Raw genomic sequence first — 20,467 nt, 5'->3', positions numbered from 1 at the left:
TGTCTCAGGAATTGGTCATTTGAGAGTATCAGGCAGAGAACCCACCATCTTTGTCCAGTATTAAAAAGATTTGTACAATTACAACTATTGAGGATTTCATGTTAAGATAGAACTTACTAAATTCCCAGTGACAAGAAGACAGTTTAAAAATGGGTCAAGTAGGGTAATGATACAACATGGTAAACTGGGAGCTGGGTGTGGGCTCCAGGACCAATGGGCTACAGGGTTTCAGGCTCTGGTTGTTCATAGTCTACAGTCCCATGTACTCTCTCCTGACCCTACTGTAAGGGAGACCATTGCCTTATTTCCTTGGATTTCCCTGGTTTTTCAGACATCTTAAAGTTACTGCAAGATCATTATCCTGGGATCTACATGACAAAAATCTGTTTGTTCTTCCACCCTTTTTCCCACTCAACAACTACGTATAGTTTCTCCACGGTTCTCAAACCTCTCAGATTCCATCCTCCTCTTTCAATGACCTCACCTCCTATTGCCAACAGAACCATGAGACAGGAAGTATCTTAACTTCCCAGCAACAAATCTGCTCCACTCGCAGCTGCTGTGGCCACTTTGTGTGAATTAGAAAGAGGCAACCCTTCCTCAAGGCTTTTTTACTGCCATCTACCAGGAAAAAGTTGGGGTTACTATTCAAAATTAGGACTTTGTGGTCAGTGGTATCCCCTAGATTTGTGTAATGCACAATGTGCTCAAAGATGCCAAGCCTACAAATCTATCTGCACCTGCCCCTATCCTACCTTCCTTTGCCAGGGTTAATGCTGCGGTCAGCTCCTCCAGCTGTGCTCTACACTCCCTCCTCTCTTGCCTTCTTAAGAATTGTCCCCATAAACTACTGCCTTGGGCTTCAGTCAGTTTGGCCATGGAATGATCACAGAAAATCTCTGGTTCCTTTACATCAATATTTAAACTAGCTTATGTCTTTCCAATCTTAAAAAAATTTTTTTTAAGTAATTAAAAAATACTAACATCTGCCCTCCAGTATCCTTCTCATTTCTTCACAGGCAACTTCTCGGAAGGCTTATCTATGCTCATTTGTCTCCATTTTCTCACCATCACATCCACTTTATTTCTTCAACTCACCCCAAGCAGGCATTCTCCCACCATTCCAATGAACATGTTCTAGCTAGTAGCAATGCATGTATAGTCATGACATTTCTCAGTCTTCACCTCATTGACTTTGCAACAAAATTGATTCAGTTGACTACCTCTCCCTGGAGTGTGTTTTCCTTGTTTCCCTGCAATGCCACATTCTTCTGGTTTTTCTCCTATGGCTGCCTGCTCCTCCTTCTCCTTTAAATGGAGGAGCTCTTGGGGTTCTGTTCTGGGCCTCTTTCCCAGATAATACTCTCTCTCCTACACAATCTCATCCATGCCCCTGCCCCATTCCCATCCGCTTGACTCTTAACATGCAGACCTCCAGCTCATGTCTCTACTCTAAAAGATCCAAATAGGCACGTCCAAGGACCTTCTCCAGAAGATCCCGCAGGCTCAACATGTCCAAAACCAAACTGTTCCCACGAATCTGTTTCTCCTCCTGTGTTCCCTTCCAGTATGCTGTACTCCAACATTCATCCAGCTCAGCCCAGAAGCATGGTGGTCACCCCCAACTCCTCACTTCTCACACCCTCAATTCACCACCACCTACTTCCCAATTATCTCTCCAACCATCCCTCTTCTATTCTCCACGGCCTGGGCCATAACCCATGTAAATAGAGGCAAATGAGCTTCTGCAGATGCCCCAGACCAGCCGGGCCCACGTGCTCCCCGCTGCTAAGGCCTGTTGCTTCCAACCCTCCGTGTCCAGTCGACCTTAAAGGTCCGTCGCGCTAGGAGGTTTGAGCGTCCGAGGAAAGCGCCCCGTCGGTCCTGTTCATTGGGTCCCGGGACACAACACAGTGCCTGGCACACTGTGAGGCCCCAATAAACACTCATTTAGTGAAGGGCGTAGAGTGTCGGACAGACAGAGCAGGAGAGAGCGTTCACTCTCTCTGCTGGGTGACCGGAATTCAGCAGCGGCAGGCCGAAAAGTCGGCCGCCACACATAGCATGGCGACGACGTCGACCCGCGCCAGACCCCCGCTTCCGGTACGCATTACGTCATTTCCCCTCCGGTTGCCCGGGAGTCTCTTAGAAGTTAAGAATTTATCTGCCTTCTTCGCCTCTTTCTTGTTTCCTACTCTTGCTCGCTGCCCCACGGTTGCCTGACAGAGCGGCTCCGAGGCTCTGCCGCTAGAGGCTTGTCGGTGAGAGGGTCCGAAGGGAGGAGTCGTCCTGTCGGGATACCCTAGGGGGAGGAGCGGGCAGCACCAGAGGGATATCAGGTAGATTTATCCTGAAAACCCACTTGAGAACCCGGTTAGTATCTGCTGGAGGTGGCAGATACAGTCTGTGGGCAAAGGCAATGATACTTGGTAGCCCGGTCGTTGACGTCATCATTCTTATGTGTACATAGGGCCTCTACGTCCTGAATATCAGTTTCTAACTCCTTTTTCAGGTTTATCTATTAAACTGGGCCCAACCATCGTACCTACTGTTTAAGAACCTTTTCTCCTGTTTCTGAAGCCATGCCCGCATGAGGAGGCGTCTTTATTGGTTTTCATTGAGCTCAGGCACCTTCTAAAGTCTTCTCACCCGTTTATTGAAATGGCATTGAGAACTCAAGTAGGGAAAGCACTGTTAAAGGGACTGAAAAGACGGTAGGAATCCATAGCCACTGAGTTTTAAAACAAAGACTTCTGTGGTCCGTTTCTACTTGAAGGAAACAAATTAAGGATTTTGCCATCCAAAGATGTGCTGTGGGACGTGAAAGCAATAGAAATTTTGCCACTGATGACAGGATAGTTCACCAAACGGATATGTCCTGACACGGACCTAGTGAGCAGAGCTATGATCTTTTTCAGCAAGCACCTTGGCATTGGAACGGGCTTAAAAGTCACCCTTCTTCAAACCAGCCCTAACATTCAGTTTTGCTTAGTTGTTTTGTGTAGTTTCTAGAGTGATTTCTTTTTTTCTTGCGGGGTGCGGCAGAAACCCTCGGATAGCTGAGAAGTCCATGGAATCTTCTAATTTGGTACAACTTTCACTATAGCTTGTGTTATGGGTCTGGTTAAGGGTGGAAATGTGCAGACATTCCCCAACTGCAACTTGAGTTCTGAAAGTAAAACGTAACAGGTTGGAATGTGTGAGTGTAACGTAGAAAGGGCATTTCATTTGATAACAGGAACACAGCTTTGGTACTACTAAAATGCTTTAAAAATTAGCCTGTGGTTTTTAGTAATTAGCATATAAATTCCAGTTATCAACTGGTTCATAACAAACAGACTAATTAGGTACCCCATTCAGTCATTTATCTAAATGAAAAGTTCTGCCAAATTGTACTTGTGGGCATTGATCAAAGCTAATGGGAAAAAGAGATTAAGATGAAAATCATGGGATTAAATTTTTAATTAGTTTGCCCCCTGAACAATTGCTTGGTGTGACATGGTGATTGATTGGCTACTTATTCCTGCTTAGGGGATGTGGCTCTCCTACCAAACCTCTGAACATAAGAGTGTTTTACAAAAGACTGAATATTTTATTCAGTTATCTTTCTCTTTATCCCTGCTTAACAGGAAATTGAAAAGGAAGGGAGAGTCTGGGATCTCATAGTCCTTTGTCTGGTGAAACATGAAATGTGAGATCGGGGCTTCAGTCTAGGTATCTCAAACTTAACATGTCTAAAATAAAACTCTTTAATTCCCATCCCCAACCGCCTTCTTTCCCAGAATTCCTTGTTTCGGCAAGCACACATAGCAGTATGCTCAAAGCAAAAACCTGAGAACAATCCTGATCCCCCTTTTCCTTCATTCCTCACGGCTTGTCCACCTACAAGTCCTATCAGCTTTTCTTTCAGAGCATATCCTAAATCCATCCTCCACTGCCCTAACCCAGGCCACCATTATCCTTTACCTGGTTAACTGTCCCACCCTCTTAATCTTATCCTCTTGCTTCTAATTGTGTGATACACTCCCCCACCTACCCTCCCCAATCCATTCTCCACACAGCAACCAGAATGTTTGTTTAAAACATGAGTTAGATTCTATGTCACTCTTTTGTCTGGAACCATCCAGTGTCTTCCCACACTGGTTACTGTGGCCTATAAGGCAAACGTGATCTGGCCTTATATGGAACCACTCTCTACCCCTCCACTTGCTGGGATCCAGCACACTGTCTTTTTCTCTTCAATGTACCAGGCTTGCTCCTGTCTTAGGGCCTTTGTACTAGCTATTACCTTTGCCCATGCAAACTCTTTTCCCCAGGCACTTGAAGGCAATTCCCCTCCCTTGTTTAGGCCTAAGTTCTCTCTTGTTTAGGTCCAAGTTTAAATGTTACCTCTTCAAATAGGCCCTTCCTTGACCACACAAACTAAAGCCTCCCCCCCAACCCCCCGCTAGTCTCTATCATATCATCCTGGTTCAGTTTCATTACAGCACTCATCCTACTGCTATTTTCCTATATCTTCTGTATCTTTCTTACTTTGTTTATTGATTGTCTCCCCCCACTAATCTTTAAGCTCCATAGGACTAAAGATCTTACCTGCCTTGTGTGTTGCTGTATTCCGAGGGCCCCAAATAGTTGCCTTGCCTGAGTGAATGAATGCATGAATGAATGGATTCTGTTGTCACCAAGGCTACCTCTTCTCAGATGCATTGAAACAGAAAGGCTGGGAAGGGTCAGGGGGTCAAATACTACATAGAGTGGATCCTGATGCATGAGATGTGGGCAAGGGCAGAGAGTGGAGATTGGCAGGAGAAATACAAGTGAGGAACCAGAGGACAGTGAAGGAAAATGGAAATGATTTGTATAACCCTATAGATGCCTTCTAGAAATCTTAAAACTTACCTAAGCTTGTGCCTATACACACACACACAAACACACAATCCAACTTGAAGAGTAATGGCTCCTAATGCTTGCTGTGTACCTAAGTCTTCTAGAAAACTTTTCCTGGTATAAATGACCAGTTTGCCAGTCTGATTCAGAGGTCTAGGTGGGGCCCAGTGTCTACTGCTATGTAATATTCTTGGTCAGCACACCTGTGGCTACAGTGAATGCTGGCAGCCTGGAGAAGGCAGTACTGTGGCTTGCAGTGGTTCTGTAAACCACTACAAGGTGTGAGCCTGAGAAATTTCCCATCCTTGGGCCCTAGTTTTCCTCAAATATAAAGTGAAAGCCTTACTTAGATTCCAGGGCTTCTCCCCCTCCCTGAGAAGCAAGGAACCTAGGCTACATCTCAAATTGGCTATTCTGCTTATGGCATATTTTGTTTAAACAGTGCTTGACTGTATTATGCCACTGAGTATTGATATTGATAACTGAAGAAAATGTCAGGAACAAATTATGCTGGTGGAAAACCCTGAGGAAGTGGCTCAGATTTATTTTCTCACTCTGGTTGTATTTGAGGGGCTGGATGAGGGAGAGGAATTGAGTTTACCATTGGTGCTTATGTTAGGAGAAAAAAGTCCCAAAGTTTAGATTTTAATACTTTCATAAATTGTCCTCACCCACAATTGGCCAGTTAGATTCCTGGGATAACCCTTCTTGCCTTCTGTGTAACCCCTCAGTTGGCCCTTTGTCATTCTTTTTCCCCTTTCAGGCTGCCTTCAACAATTTCTTTTTTAAGACCAAACCTTAGTCAAACCTTATTCAAATCCAATCCAGGGTCCCGCATTGCCTTTAGTTTTCATTCTACTTAGCCTCTTCTAATCAGTGACAATTCTTCAGTCTTTCCTTGTCTTTTATGATCTTGACACTTTTGAAAAGTCTTGGTCAGTTATTTTGTAGACCATCCCTCAATTTGTCTGATGTTTTCTCCTGATTGGATAGGGAGACATCATGATTAGATTTGCAGTTGTTGCAAGAACACCCAGAAGCGGTGTGCCTTCTCAACACATCATATTAGGAGGTACACAATGTCAGTATCTCTTATTACCAGTGACACTAACCTTGATCACTTGGATAAGGTACTGTCTGTTGGGTTTCTCCACTGCAAGGCAACTGTTTTTCCATTTTTAATTAAAATATATCTTGGAAGAGGTGCTGTGAGACTCCTTTGGCATGGTTTTCCTTATATAAATATGTTGGGATGGAGGTGGGGAGGGGAGTCAATGCGATTTGCTCACAGTATAGATCGCAAGTATAGACCAGAGCTTGCTGCGATTATGCTGCACAAAGTCAGAGCTGGAAGACATCTTTGTCATTGTAAGAAATAGCTGTAGCTCAGTCTTGATAGACATAAAGAAACATGTAATGTGGCATTTTTGTGTGTGTGTGTATGTTGTTAAATGGAATGTTTTTATCCATGAGTTGATTCAGCAAATGTTTATTAATAATTTTTTTGAGTGCCTGCAATGTGCCAGGCACTGCAGTAGTCTCCTTACATCTGTTGCCTCAGTTCATCCTCACAACAACCCTTTAGAGTAGATATTATCAGCCATTCTATAGATAAGAATCCTGTGGCTCAGAGAAGTTGCCCAAAGGCCAAGTGGCAGAAGTGGGGTTTGAAACCATGCCTGTCTGTCAAAGCTTGTGCTCTTTCCAGACAGCATGCTTCTTGCTTGCCTACTATGTGTCAAGTACTGCAAAGAGTGCTAAGGGTACAGAGACATAAGACACAGTCCCTAGTTTCAAGAAGCTCACATTCTGCAGCAAGGAGAACTTTGGAAGAGGCACAGAAAGTCCTGGGAAGAACCTTCCCTCGTGGATGTCATCCTTTTTTTTTTTAGCAGCAATTCCCTGTGTCTTAAGAATCATGGCCCTAGTTTTTCTCAGGCTTTAATGAGTGAGGGAGGGCTTGCCAGGTTGCCTTCAGCTGCAAATAGTTGAGCAGAGAAGGGAACCCATATTGGTGAAATGCTTCCCCTGCTTGTTGCTGGCTGGGTGCTAATTATTCATTTCAGCCACCCTGTGATGTGGGCATATTATCTCCACTTTGCACATGAGGAAACCAAGGCTCAAAGAGATTAAGTAACATGGCCAAAGTCACCAGCTAGTACCTGGCTATACTGGAGTTTGATCCCAGATCCAACTGATTGCAAAACCTGTGCTGTCTTCAGTACCCCTGGATATGGCAGGGGTACAGGTTCCAGCCGCCCGTCTCTGCTCCCCACTCTTTGCCGATGTGACTGCACCTGTTATCTTTTGATTCTTCTCATTTGTGAGGATGATCATGTTTACATAGTGCCTGGTGGATGTTGACAGCAATTCACTTGTACCATGTGCTTTTTGCTTAAACTAAAAGATCTCTGTGCAGTTTTGCTTTTCTTTTTTAGTCCCTCTCACAGTCAATCCATGTCAAAAGAAGGAAAATGGGAAGTGATGATTCTGAATCATTTGTGACATAAAAAATGCTACTCTGTAAACAAGTGTGCATCCCTAAGAGATATGGCATATGGTGAGTCAGGTCTCTTTGCCCCCTGGTTTATGATGAGAGAGTTTAGTTCTTCATACAGCCAGTGCTTAATAAATATCACTTGCTGCTGATGCATACAGCTTGTGGCCTTCATGTCTCAGGGCATGCTAAGTTGTTCAGTGAAGACGGGAACAGAAAAGGTCCTTCAGCCTTCCATATTGACCACTCCCAAGTTCCTCTTGGATCGTTGTCTCTTCCTTGTTAGATCTGAAAATGTAAAAGTGGGGTTGGGTAGCTGCACTTAGTGGTTGGAAAAGAAAAGGAAAACTGATTATTAGCAGGTGTTCTAGTTTGCTAATGCTGCGGAATGCAAAACACCAGAGATGGACTGGCTTCTGCAAAAAGCAGGTCCATTTGGCTACACAGTTACAGTCTTAAGGCCACAAAGTGTCCAAGGCAACACATCAGCAATCGGGCACCTTCACTGGAGGATGGCCAATGGCGTCCGGAAAACCTCCGCTAGCTGGGAAGGCATGCGGCTGGCGTCTGCTCCAAAGTTCTGGTTTCAAAATGGCTTTCTCCCAGGACGTTCCTCTCTAGCAAGCTTGCACCTCTTCAAAACATCACTCACAGCTGCACTGAGTTCCATCTCTTTGAGTCAGCTCATTTATATGGCTCCACTGATCAAGGCCCATCCTAAATGGGTGGGGCCATGCCTCCATGGGAACATCTCATCAGAGTCATCACCCACAGCTGGGTGGGGCACATTCCAAGCAAATCTAATCAGCACCAAACCATCTGCCCCACAAGACTACATCAAAGATAATGGTGTTTGGGGGACACAATACATTCAAACTGGCACAGCAGGCCTAGGAATTAGGAGGGGAGATCAGTTGGCAATCTGGTGTATTCAAAAGACCCCATTTTGTTCCTACCATATTTAACTGAGTTTCACTGATTATCGTGACTGCCACTATTGTTCTGAAAAAGGCAGTGAAAAGAATGACCGAAAGATGAGATTAGCAGTTGGTTATATGGAATTAGAAGATGTTCTTCATTTTCCCATCTTAGTTTGGGCTCCCCCAGGTCAGACCCTGAGGCAAGGATTCAAATGTAAGTAATTTATTTGGAAGTTGCTGGAACCTTCGGTAGAAAATTGGTAGCATGCATACCACAGAGTTAGCCAATGTTTCCCACCCCCACTCGGGAAGGAGCTGGGGCATTTTTACACCGAAGTCTCAGTGTCACTGATTGAAGTTTGTTCCCATTTGGTGTGCTGGGCTCACAGGCAGACTGGTTTTCTGCAGCTTGAGGGAAAATTTCTGAAGCAAAGGAATGCAAATGTTGGCAGTTGGAAGTTACTCAGTATACACTGGAAGGCCTCAGTGATGTAAGGCCTGAAGGATATGGGCTGAGTACCCCCAAGGTCTACTGTGTCCCCCCATACAAAAACCTTCTCTTCCCACAGTGTTCCCCATATCATCAAATAGCACCATCATTCACTCAGTTTCTCATGCTAAAGCCCTTGGAATGTTCCTTAACCCCGCCCCCACCCCACCCCCCTTTTTTTTTTAGCTCTTGGCTCATATTCATTCCATTCCAATCCTATGTACTGTATCTTCAAAATTTGTCTTGATTTCTACCATCTCCACCATCTTCTTTTCACTGAAATTCTGCAACAGCTTCCTAAATTGAATTGTTTATGCTCTTTATCCCCAACTTTGTAGCCAGACTGATCTTTAAAACTAAATCAGATCCCCTGCTCTAAATAGTCCAGTGGCTCCTTATCACTCTTGGAATAAAATCTGAAGTCTTTGTTATGGCCTAAAAGACCTTACATGATCTGGCTCCTGGCTACATCTCTGACTTCATTTTTGTTTTCTCTCCTCCTTACTCACAGTTCTCCAGCCAGATTGGATGTCTTGCTGGGTTCCTACCTCAGGGCCTTTGCACTTGTCCTTTCAACATGGAACACTATTCCAGATACTCATATCACTCACTCACTTTATTCAGGCTTCTGCTCAAATGTCACATCCTTAGGGAGGACTTTTCTTAATACTCTATCCAGAAAAGAGTCTGCTACCACTCTCTTTCCTTAGTCTTTTTTTTTTTCCTATAGCAGTTGATCACAACCCAACTGATATTAGTTTATATTTTTTGTTTGCTCGTTGCCTGACCCTGCATTCAAATATAAGCACCATGACTAAAAGGATTTTGTTTGAGCCATTGCATTACCACAGCTCCTAGAGTAGTGCAGGCCTATATTAGGTATTCAGTAAGTATTTGTGGAATGAATAGATTAATGACTGTTTACTGGCCCTACGTAGAGTACCTGTTCAGTCAAGTACTTTCAGAACAAGCAGGAGAAGTAGGAAGCCTTAATTTGATAATTTCCTGGCTGCATCTTATCCTACAGCTGGCTCTACCCTCTCTAGAGGCAATCAAAGGCCCTGGGGTAACTTCCAATATGTTCTTTCTTGATATTCATCACAAATCTCAACTTGTTCATTTTCTTTTCTTTTCTTTTTTTTTTTTTTTTTTTTTTTTTTTTGCCTCTTGAGAACAATAGAAAGAAAATTGAGTGATCAGTGTGCTACGAGTCATATATGACAGTGGAGACAAAGCAAATTTTTTTTTTCAATAAACTGGAAATCGAAGTTAGTCATTTGCCTGGCATGTAGTAGGTGCATAGTAAACACTGAATGGATTGAAGGTGTCATCTCTTTGGTATTGTTATTAAGCTTTTTGTGCTAATTGTTCTGTAGAAGGTTTTGCATAATATGGCCCACACCCTGAGGGGATTTTTTTTTGTCACCCACCCACACACCCAGAAAACCCTTAGCTTTATTCATGCCCATTTGTTCTCATGCACACTATTTCATAATCCTAAAATAAAGTCAGTAGAATCAGTTCTAACTTTTGTATATGGTTTAATACTTAATATACTCCACTATAAAAGTAATACAGGTTCATTTTAGAAAATTTTTATCCATTAGTAAATGAATGGATAAACAAAATGTGGTACATACCCACAATGGAGTATTAGTCAGCTACAAGAAAAAATGAAGTTATGAGACATGTTGCAACATGAAAGAATGTTGAAAACAGGCTCAGTGAAATAAGACACATCAGGACCAAAATTGTATGATATCCCTTAACAGAAATAGCAAATTTGCAAAGATAGCATATTAGAGGTATCGGGGAGGGGGAGGAGATGAGGGAGAGGAGAAGGGGGAACGTTTGTAAACATAATGAAATAAATAAAATAATAAAAAATTAATAAAATGCAGAGTTGGAGAGGAAGTAAAGTTTCCTGACACCTATAGATGCCCAATAAATGTTAATTACTTTTTTTCTCATAACTTAATAGAAAAAAATTTTGGTATTAGATGGTAGTGATGCTAGCATAACATTGAGAATGTAATTAATGGCACTGCATTGTACACTTAAAGATGATTGAAATGAGAAATTTTATGTGATATATGTTACCATAAATACAATTTCACACAGTAAAAAGTAGTAACCATCTCCTCTCCCCTCCTTTCTCCTGTATGGATGTACTGAGGCCAGTAACAACTGATGCTGGGCCAAGTGCAGAGAACTGGGGCTATTCATTAAAAACAAAGAAAGAAAGAAAAAATTTTAATTACAGAAAATTAAAAGAGAAGAAGAAGAATTACACACAGTTCTATCACCCAGAGATAACCATGTTTAATATTTTGGTGTATTTTCTTCCAGTGTCTTTGTGTAGTTTTACATAGTTTTGATACGCAATTTTGTAGCTCTCTTTTTTTACTCAACATCATAACCCGAGCATTTAATTTTGATATTTAGTACTTTGTGGCTATCTTTTTTAATAGTTGTATACTGTACATTGCCCTGATGTAGACCATTTAGCTTGTTTTCTATTTTTCAGAATTATAAGTAATGTGGGGATAAACATCCATATCCATGACGCTTTGCTGGCGTTGCTGATTATTTCTTTAGGACAGAGCCCAGCAGTAAAATAACTAGTTCTAAAGGATACAACTCTTAATATATTTTGTGAGATTTCATTTTGGTTTCTAAAACTGCTCAATTGTGACTTCCATAAAAGAGCTCTAGAAAAGCAGTTTGCCTTGAAGAATTTAATTCCAGTTTTGCAACGTTTCAGACTCAAAGTGTTTTAGCATTCAGTTTAAATGAGCACAGAAATCTTCTGTAGCCTATCTCCTCTTCAGGCCTCCCCCCTCTCTAATAAACTGTAGCAAAGGCATTATAAAAACCTTTCTTGGGTAAATAACATCTTTTTGTGTTTTCAAGTATTGTTTTCTTAAGTCTTTCTGGCGGGTGTTGGGTTTATGCCCAGAATTATGTGTAGTATTTTTTGCATGCCTGTTTATGATGTCTTGAGGGTTTAGTTGTGCCTTATGTTTTTTTCATTGCCAGAAGGAAGTCTAGATTTCATGGCAGTGAAACCTGCTTTCCTAAGCCTGTAGTGGTGCTCACAGGCCTAGGTCTGGTCCTGAGAGGCCAGGGCCACCTTGGGCAGGAACTGCCTTGGGGAGCATCGTATGCATAAGGAGACCCCTCCCCAAGGCTGGGTCAACTGGGGAGGAGCCTTGCCCCCAGATGGACATTTATAAATAGAAGGAAACCCATGTTTGTGGATAAGAGGGGTCAGCTAGAGTATGCCGTAATTATCTCGGAGGGTCAAGGCATGTAGAAAAGCTTGGAAAGTTAGGGTGTAGTCGTACCATCTAATATCACGCATGGGACATTACAGAGTCAGACTTCTTGATACTGTCCTGAAAGGATGCCCATGATATTTTTTTAAGATATAGGGGTTGTGATCCCATATTTGTTAAAAAAAAAACAGGCAAAATTTGGGTTTAGAGGAAACTTTAATATCTACATGAGCAGAAAGAAATGTATGGAAGGACACACTTCAAACTTTTGGTAACCCTGGTTCACTCAGGAGTGTGAAATCGGGAAAGAGGAGGACAGTAGAGGAGAATGAGGAAGATTTTACTTTATACAGCTCTACCAAGAAACCTGTTACAATGAACATGCATTACTTTTGTAACAAAAAAAAAAAAAGGAACATTAGAAAAAACAACTACTCACGAGGAATGGAATGAGGAGAGGCTGAGGAGCCTGTCCATGAGTAGGGCCTGTGCTGGGTGGGTTGCCTCTCTTGGCAAGGTTGGTGCCTGCTCATTGGGAAGCCCACCACCTAGAAGAGCGGCACTGGGCTGGGCGTGTCCTTCCCCTGGCAGCTGTTAGGAAAATCCGGTGTGTTGACTTTCATCTGAGTCGTCGCACTTGGAAAGACTTCCAGAAAAAAAAAATCTGGGATGATTCAGAGAGAGTGAGGAGTTGCTCTCCTTCCTCTGTGGGCTTGAACAGGGGTGGCTGGTGGGGAGACAGGGACACACTTTAAAAGTCCCAGAATGGAAAAGATCGATTCAGCCTCAGAATCAGGGTGCACTTCTTAGCCATCCATGAGAAGCCCAGGTGGCAGGTCCCAGGCCTTGAACTGCTGGAGACAGTGCCCGAGGCTTTTATTAACCTTCTTCCCTTGGGAGTGAATTGTGTCGTGCGCATCTTTGAAGAGTGATGGCTCAGAAGCTCCAAGACTTTCAAACATGATTTACTTTATATTATATTTGTGATTAGGGTGTGTTTACAGTGAAAAAATGATTTAGAAGATGACGAGTCCGCTGGAAATATAAAGGGATAATTGAATCTCAAAGTCGATTAAAGACCATTGTCTTACATCTTGTGGGATGACATTTTAATACACGGGCCAACTTGGCTCTCTTATTCAATTTCTTCTTTTCCCTTCTTCTGTTTCTTCATTATGTTTCAAAAATTAGATTTTTTTTTCCCTCCCACAATCAGAAGTTGCAAAAAAGCCTCTGAGGAAGGTCAGGATGCCAGAGAGGAATACCTGGGAGGCCGCACTGAATGGTGTTTTGGCACTGTGGCTCTGGAGATGGCCGCTAACTCTGTGACTACCTCCTCAAGGCCTGTTTCCTCATCCGGTAAGTGGAGGGAATGATATTTGCTTCTTAGCTGAAGATGAGGTAAGGTGATGCTTAGCATGGTGCCTTGGCACTTGATGGTAAGTGCCTGATCAATTGTTATAATCCAAATTTTTGTTATTCCCATTTCTGCCACAAATTTGCTGTTTTCTTGGGCAAATTAGTTCACATCTGTGGTCCTCTTGTTCCTCATCTGCCAGTTGAACTCTTTACCAGATAGTAACTGCAAGGAAGCCCTAAAAAGCAATACAAGTGGCTGAACAGTGACTACAACAATCGAAGAAACCCAGCCTGATTCCTTTTCAGAAGGGCACTGTCACTTCATGGGGGGTAACTCTTGGTAAGTGGGCCTTTTCTCTCAGAACAGCCTGGGATCTGCTCCTTAGCGTTCTAGAACTGGCCTTGTTCTGTGGTCTGGTCTGCTGGCCCCTCTGCACACTTCAGCAGCCCTGGCACAGCCACATTGCCCAGCCCGCCAAATCGCTAGGTCCTTTCTTTTGAGCAAATAGCATCGCACACGTTGCCATCAAGAAAATGAAAGCATTTGCAGTGGCGTGGTATCCAATTTCTCTCTGTGGCATTTAGAAACAATTTCATGACCAGAGAATGACAAAGGTCTGTCTATCTAATCTGCTCAGCAGGCTGGCTTTGGGCCATGGGGGCTGTGTTCCTCTTTCCCTGCTTCCACACGGGTTGTTATCACTGCATTTGTCGCCTCTCTTTGAGTAGGATAAGGCAGGCAGGCAGGCAGAGGGATATATTTCAACTGCCCTTGACTCTGTTTATAATCACAAACATGAAAGGAAAGGAAAGAGATTGAGTTTATGGGACTGGTTCTTTGTGTAGTCTAATTTATCTCTCTCGGGCAGCAGTGGGCTGAGTGGGTTTCCTTTTTGTTTCCAATGCAGGAAACTGAAATATGAATCTATGTTGATGAGAGAATAAAGGAATTGAAAGAGGCATAAATCTTATCTTCTCGCAACCCTAGAAGATCAGCTTCTCATGAAGAAGGGGATTATACTTCTGTAATTGACTGCTTTGCAGCTCCTGGTGATGGCTCAGAGCTGAATAATAGCACCCAGCAAAATTGGATAAAAGGCAGGGGGGTGGGTGCAGCAGCTGATCTTGAACAATGGGCTCAGGGCTTGACATCCTCTCCCAGAGCCCAGCTCTCCAAGAAACTCACTTGAGTCAAGCCAGGAGATATTTGTCCCCTGCCTATCAATATTCGTGGCATAGAGAATAGAATTCCAGAACAAATAGCTCAAATACCTGTGCCTCTTGTAGCTGCATTGAGGTGCCTTGAAGGCCCAAGACATGTTTTATAGCCCTTTGTCTTCCATTCAGTGCCCTCTACCTGTTTGGTGCTTACTAAACGCCTGTTGGAGGTGATGGCTTCTTATCTGATCTGAGATCTGGGAAAGTTGTTTAGCTTCTCTGATTGTCAGTGTTGCCGTTTGTAAAATGCAGGGAGTCTTGAAGAATTATTGTGAGAAAGAAATCAGATCAGGAGCATAAACAAATTACTTATCACAGTGCCTGGCACCTGGCAGATGATAAATAAATGGTAGCTATTATTACTACATTGTGGAATAAAAATTGATTGCTAACCCACAGCCATTAGGATTTATTAAGGCTCATGTCCAGGTATTTGCACGCTTCATGCCATCCCTATTGGGTAAGCGGGACCCTTTATCCCCACTGCATTGATGAGAAAACAGACTCAGAGTGGAACAGGGACCTGCTTGAGGTAAAAACCCCTGGCCCAATGGACTTCTTTCTCCCACATATGTCACTGGATCTCCCACTCTCTATATCTCAACAGCCCCAGGATCAAACCTCTGAGCTACCTTTGCTTTCTTTTTTCCTCCCTGCCCCATGCTGGCATCACCAAGTCCTGGAGATTTTTCTTTTGAAATGTCTCCAAAATTTCAACCTTCTTCACTCCCGCTGCCACTCTTGTCTCATGACAACCAGGCTTCCTACAATGAACAGGCTCCTGAATGGTGTTTTGGGACTAGGTTTTCTTTTCGTCATCCCCCATACCTGTGCCAGATGAGAGTTCCCAATCTGACTCTCCTGTCCCAACCCACAAGGGAGCAGCATCCACTCCCCATTGCGTATTGAATCAGTTCCACTTTCCTTGCATTGGACACTCTTCAGTTAGCCCACGCAAAGTCATCTCCCTGTTTGCAGTCAGACACCCCACTGCCACACTGAAGGCCCACCATATGAAAACATACAAATGCCTGACGTAGACTGCCCCCATTTAAGTGGAAGCACAGTTAAGTGCTTGACAGAATCATGGACATAGAGATCATCTCTTCCACCCACCCACCCATTCTACAGATGGAACCTGAGATCCAGAGAAGCTCGGTGACTTGGCCAATGACACACATGTGCATTAGTGTCAGAACCAAGTCTCAAACCCAGGTCTTTTAGCTTAGAATTCAGTGCTCTTCCATTGGACCAATAGACCATCCCACCCTCAGTAATAACTAGCAGCCCCTGGCCAGGACATGCAGTTTATTTAGTACTCAGTCTATTCATAGGCCCTGGACCTATGTAGCTAATCAACAGGACAACCTGAAAGCCTGTGGAGGGAAAAAGACTCTGAGTTAGGCACTGGGGACAGGGGTGTGGTAAGCTGGTGTTGGGGTTGAGGGTGGGGGTGGGAATTGGATGCTGGTGGGGGGGTGGCATTGGAAATCAGCAACCGCAAGGCAGATAAAAATGGGGCCCAATACAAGTCCAAGCAATGTGCTATAGGAACACAGCAATTAATTTCTCTATTCTGATGGGAGATCGGATTCAGGAGGCTTGGGAAAGGAAGTGGCCTGTGACGTGGGTCTGAAGAACCAGAAGGATATGCTCCATGGCAGTCAAGGGCAAGGCATTCCAGATTATAGGAGCAGATTAGACAGGGAGGCCACAGAGCTGGGGTGTGCATGGGACACAGCACACTGGCAGCAAGGTAGCCTGGGAAAAGCAGGGAGACCTGGATTCAAGTTCAGACTGTCTGATCAGCTCTGGGATTGGGCAAGCCACTTTACCTTTTTGGACCTCAGTTTCCTTATTTGTGAAATGGACGTAATGATATGACTTGTCTACTGGGGTTATTGTGAGGATTACATTCAAAAGGCACTTACGAGAATTAACCAAAACAGTTAAGGCACTTCTGTGAAGCCCGTGACACAAAGTAGGTACTCGACAGAAGGCCTAGGGTGGTGACAGCTTAGGTTCTACTGTTGGGCCACAGGGACAAGCAAGGGTTTGGGTGGCACTGTTTTTTCTCTTGCCTCTTAGTGGGCCCTTTCTCTTCCTTCCAGGAGCTCACCAGCTGGCCTGGGAGGGCTGCCTGCCCACTCTGGTTGCCAGGATGTTTGGCCGTTTCCTGGAACTTCTGGTCCTGTCATCATCCTTGAGCCCTTTCCAGCCTGAACACAACTGGGGCTAGTGTTCCAGATCTGGTAATGTTTGCTGGCAGAGCCCCTATTTGGGAGCGAGAGCTTTGTTTAGATAAAAACGGACACTGAAAACAGCTGCTGGCTTCTCTGCCTTGGTAAACATGGAGTAAATCCTGCCACCTTGGGCTTTGGAGGTGTGGGATATGCATACAGGCTCAACTGACTGCAGCCTTTGGTGTAGGGGAAGGCCATTTGTTTAGGGAGTGGGCCAGTCTTGCTGGCTGGGGTGGGGGGGTGGAGTACTTTGAGCCTCTCCCGTCCCTCTGGGCTCCTGATTGTTTGAGGATTCTATATGCATCTTCTGTACTTAATATTTGTAGGACTTTGGGTCAATTCCTCAGTACCTCTGGACAGGCCATTCAGCAAAGGCAATCTGGCACATCCCTGTATGCCGTTCCCTTTCAATGAGTGGTAGTCAAACTTTCCTGCACATGAGAATCACTTGGGTGATGTGGAATAAAAATTCAGATTCCCAGATTCCATCCCAGACCCGTTGAATTGAAGTATCTGAAGGCAGGGCCCAGAAAGCTGCATTTTTTTAAAATTCAGTTTTATTGAGATATATTCACATACCATACAATCATCCATGGTGTACAATCAGCTGTTCACAGTACCATCATATAGTTGTGCATTCATTACCACAATCTATTTTTTAATTAAATTCAGTTTTACTGAAATATATTCACATACCATACAGTCATCCATGGTGTACAATCAATTGTTCACAGTACCATTATATAGTTATGCATTCATCCCCCCCATCTGTTTTTGCACATTTTCCTTATACCAGAAAGAATCAGAATAAGAATAAAAAATAAAAATAAAAAAGAACATTCAAATCATCTCCCCCATCCCACCCTATTTTTCATTTAGTTTTTGTCCCCATTTATCTACTCATCCATCCATACACTGGATAAAGGGAGTGTGATCCACAAGGTTTTCACAATCACACTGTCACCCCTTGTAATCTACATTGTTATACAATCATCTTGGAGTTTGGTAGTTTCAGGTATTTACTTCTAGCTATTCCAATACATTAAAACCTAAAAAGTGTTATCTATATAGTATGTAAGAATGGCCACCAGAGTGACCTCTCGACTCCATTTGAAATCTCTCAGCCACTGAAGCTTTATTTCGTTTCATTTCGCATCCCCCTTTTGGTCAAGAAGACGTCAGTCCCACGGTGCTGGGTCCAGATTCATCCCCGGGAATCTTATTCTGTGTTGCCAGGGAGATTTACACCCCTGGGAGTCAGCTGCATTTTAACTCTCCAGGCGATTCTGGTGGTCATCCATGGAACTACATCTTGAGAGATGTACACCTGATATCCATCCGATTCCAGGGGAAACCAGGAGGCTGATAGGTATTGCCAACATACGACCTGCCTTTGCATGTACACCCTTGGTTATGTTTTTTGACTTTGATTTGGAAATAGATGTCCTCAGTGTTTGGCTTCTTATATACGGATGTCATCCCTGTTCTGGGATATAAAGTGATTTCCCATCTCATACTTTCCTCATTTGCCTGCTTGCCATCCATCCATCCATCCAGAGTTTCCTGCTCTGTGCTTGGCTCTGGGTTGGGCTTTGAAGACACAGGGAAGAATATGGTTTGCTTCCTTGCAGAATTTTCCATCTAGACAAATAGACACACAAATCATTACAATGTAGTGGGATCCAGCCGATTGATGTCTTGAGTAGGTATGATGGTGGTGCTGGTTTGGAAAAGGGGTGAGAGGAGGCTTCACAAGACAACAATTTGTGAGATGGGTCATGAAGAGTGAATAAGAGTTTGCCAGATGGAGAAGGAAAATGTGAAGGGGTGCAGAAAGGTAGGTAAGTCCTGTGAACTGTATTCCTTCACATCCACGGTGAGAGCAGAGGCCTCTCCTCAGGCCCGTGGAGCCCATGCTCTGATGCTCATGTAGAGCTGCAGTATCTAAACTCGGCCCCATCTCCTGGCCCTGCAAGAGGAACCACTCTCTTGTATGTGTTGCAGGCATTTGGTGGCATCTCTTACCCACTACAGTTATTGTGGAACTAATGGGTTAATAGATATAAAAGTCAAAAGGCACAAGGTGCTTCAAGAGCCTGAGTTCACGTCCTAGCTCTGCCTCCAACTCACTATATAACTGTGGACAAGTCTGTGAGCCTCAGTATCCTCATCTCTAAGATGGGAGATTGGCTTCTAGCTCTGCTGGCTTCCTTCCTGGAGTACCATCCTGACACCCTGGCTGCAGTACATTTGTGATCATCGTCCTTTCTCTCTACCCCAAGCTTGTTTGTCTGAGCACATTAGCAACACAACATCTCGCATGTTCTGTGGATTTGATTTGAACTCCCCACCCTCTAGCATATTTCCTGTGGGCTGAGAAGTGACCTTTGGAAGAAAAGATGCAAGGTGGAAGTAAGCCTAAAGGTGGCGCTGTGGCTCCAGTTGCCAAGAGGCTCTGGCGAAGGACTGTTTGCATACATCGGTCTGAAGATTGGGCAAGGCTGGTGGCAGGTTCTGTTCCTTCTTGGGGCCCTCACAGTTCAGCCGATCCTGCTCATTTGCAAGAAGCAGCCAGGTCAGCCCACTCCCACTCAGGCCTCCCCACTTCTTGGGCCCCTTCATCTTCAGAGCTCTGTTTTTCCTTTGGGTTCTTCCCTTCAAGAGAGAAGGAGCAAGAGGAAAGCCTGTTGTGAAATGGCATGTTAGTGGAGCAGGGGCTTATGTACATGTTTATTGTTTTCTGATGCTCATTGCAGCCAGGGGATCTCTCAGCATGGAGTTGTAGTTGAGCCTGTAACTTATTGTATTTGGGTCTCAGCCTCTCTGACCCCCACCCCCCACAGTGGACTCCACACCTGGGATGATTCACTTGATGTTTTGAAAGTGCTTCATACTCTTCCTGCTGCCTTCTCTCCATTCATTTGGGTTTGGTTTTCAGCTGAGCCATCTAATAAAGAAACCGGAGGGTGGGAAAGTGGAGGGGATAATAGGGGAGGGCGGGCAAGAAGAAGGAAAGAGCTAACATTTATTAAGTGCCTGCTGGGTACCAAGCACTTCCACAAGTAGAGCAATGATTTTTATTCTTTCTTTGAGCTGCAGAACCCTTTCCTCCATCCAAAGTAGCAGGTTGAACCTGTCCCATGCCAGGCACCATGGGTGCTGCTCCCATGGGGCTGGGCTGGGGGACTTAGGGCCTGCCCCTCACTGTCCTGGCATCCTCCCTCCCCTCTCAGCAGCCCCTTTGAAGCTTCCATGAAACCTAGGACTAAAAGCACTGTGCTCATCTAATCTTTATGTGACTCTTAGAGGAAGTATTATCCCCATTTTTATAAAAGCTAAAGCCTGGAGAGGTGAGGCAACCTACCCAAGATCACATGATTAATAAAGGGCAAAGAGCCAGGCTGTGGGCCTTGGTTCCCAACTCTACCTGGAAGGCAGTGGGTGTCCAGCTTGCTAAGCAGAGGCTGACCTCAGGCTGGACAGGGCCCAGATGAGGGGTAATGCCTGTTGTACGGAGGACCAGGCCAGATACCCTTGAACCAGTAACAGGTAAACTGCCTGCAAAAAAAGGATCC

At 44.2% G+C, this 20,467-nt stretch overlaps 1 long non-coding RNA gene across 5 annotated transcripts; it reads left to right on the top strand.

The window, feature by feature from the left end:
- The first annotated feature begins 2,128 nt into the window (after window positions 1-2,128).
- Window positions 2,129-18,383, top strand: LOC119538007. 5 transcript variants are annotated; one of them, XR_005217498.1, is made up of 4 exons: window positions 2,129-2,261; window positions 13,289-13,431; window positions 16,761-16,901; window positions 18,068-18,382. It is a non-coding gene; the product is annotated as an uncharacterized LOC119538007 (long non-coding RNA). The 5 variants fall into 5 exon arrangements; XR_005217496.1 differs by having other exon boundaries at window positions 2,134-2,261; window positions 13,264-13,431; XR_005217497.1 differs by having other exon boundaries at window positions 2,144-2,339.
- Window positions 18,384-20,467: the final 2,084 nt, after the last annotated feature.

Source organism: Choloepus didactylus, chromosome 6 (assembly GCF_015220235.1).
Source record: "Choloepus didactylus isolate mChoDid1 chromosome 6, mChoDid1.pri, whole genome shotgun sequence".
Classification (NCBI taxonomy): Eukaryota; Metazoa; Chordata; class Mammalia; order Pilosa; family Megalonychidae; genus Choloepus; species Choloepus didactylus.
Note: the sequence above shows the minus strand (reverse complement) of the source record. Positions and strands in the feature narration are given on the sequence as shown.